Below are 1954 nucleotides of genomic sequence, written 5' to 3'. Positions count from 1 at the left end.
ATTTAACAAATAATAAGAATTCATCAAATAAATACAATATTTTGATGAAAAAAAAATGTACTTTTCAGACCTATCATTTAATGATCATCAGTCATAAGATAACAAGAGATGGACACTGCTCCATAAAAAATTGGTCCGATGATCATTACTAATAAGGCCCAAAAGTGGCCATTTGATGGACACTACCCATAAGGCAACTATAGATGGGCACCACTTGACAAAAAATTGACCCATTTGATAAGTACTACTTATAAGGATAAAAAAATACTCATTTGATGAGCACAGCTCACCAAGCAACAAAAGACGGATACTACTCGGTAAAAAATTAGTTCATCTGATAAGTACCGCTCATGAGACCCAAAAATATTCATCTAATGAGCACTTCTCATGAAGCAGCAAGAGATGGACACTATTCGGCAAAGTACAAGTCCATTTAATGAGCACCGCTTATAAGGCAATAAGAAACAAGCATTGCTTGGTAGAGTATTGGTCTATCTAACGAGTATCACAAATGAGGCCCAAAACTTCCCATTTGATGACTTAATATGAGTCTAGTGATAATAAAAGGACTTATAGTAAATATAAAATACTCTCGAGCCAAAAAGGTAACTCTAAGATTCGAAAGTAAGGGGACCATTGATATAACCTCAAAGAGACCCATTAACTAATGTAAGACCGAAAAAACTAAAAAGAATTGAGAGATTAATGGAAAGAAGGCAATGCCCGTAAATTAAAATAGGGGGTTAACACACAAATCTCTACTACCTAGAAACCAATCTAAAATGTAATCCTGCGATCCATTAGTAGGGAAATCTATAGGGAGGTATCTCGAATGCCTATAAAAGGATCCCTTAAGGTAAGATATCTCATCTTTTCTTATTCTTATACATACTTTTACTATTGCAAACACACAATCCTTCCAAATTTCCAAACTTAGGCATCGAAATGATCCCCGAAATACACCCTAAATCCTTTTTAAGTCATTTTTCTCTTATTCTTCTTGGTAGGCGATCTAAGTCGTGTTTGATCCAAATTTTCTCAAATAAATTTTTGTAGTAACAAACACAATCTTTCTTTAATATTGCAAAAAGACAATTCCACAAGGATAAATATCTCAAAATGTCAAGTGAAGTTTGTAAAATTTAGATAACCTCCCATGAGATCCTTATCTTTTTTCCAAGTCTTGTAAAATTTTAAAAATCTCATAAAGCCAGTGCCTTTTTTTTAAGTGTCTTTGGTCCAAAAAAAATAAAAATATATATTTTTACTATTGTGCAATAATTATATAATAGAATAGTTGAAAATTTGAAATTATACTACCCTCCCTTATGCCAGTTAACTGGGTTACCAATGTGTTGGAATTTTTTTTTTTTATGGGTAAGAATTTTAAAAGAAACTTTATTTGGTAAGTATACTAAATATTTTTGCACTAAAAGTAAGATTCCAAATTCACGTATATCATTTGATGGAATAAGATTTCCACAAAATATCATCTGATGGGAATACTTCAAATTCACGAAGCAAACATCCCCTAGAAGAGATGAACAAGACGCCGGAGCGCTAAACCTTGAGATTGTTCGTGATTTTCAAGCTATTTCGATCTCTTTTAGTCAAAGTAAAGGTATTCTGTATATGTTGGAGATCAATCATGCGAATGAAAATGGATGTGGGAAAGAAAAGGGAGTTCTAGCTAGGGGAAAAATGTTCACAACCATCACAAAAATAATATTTTATAAAAAATAAAATATAACATATTTGAAAAAAAAAAAAAAAGCCAGAAAAAAGGAACTTGAAACAGAAAAACATTGTGAGATAAATAGCTTGCTTACCAACCAACACATCATCCACACTTATTGTTGCTGTTGTTGTTCTCCCTTTTTTTTTTTTTTTTTCTTGTGGGGGTGTTTTGCAGCTTGCCTGTCCTTATATATAAGCAAATGCCATGATACTTCTA

Source organism: Malania oleifera, chromosome 9 (assembly GCF_029873635.1).
Source record: "Malania oleifera isolate guangnan ecotype guangnan chromosome 9, ASM2987363v1, whole genome shotgun sequence".
Classification (NCBI taxonomy): Eukaryota; Viridiplantae; Streptophyta; class Magnoliopsida; order Santalales; family Ximeniaceae; genus Malania; species Malania oleifera.
The sequence above is the reverse complement of the archived record's forward strand: the minus strand, read 5'-3'. Positions refer to the sequence as shown.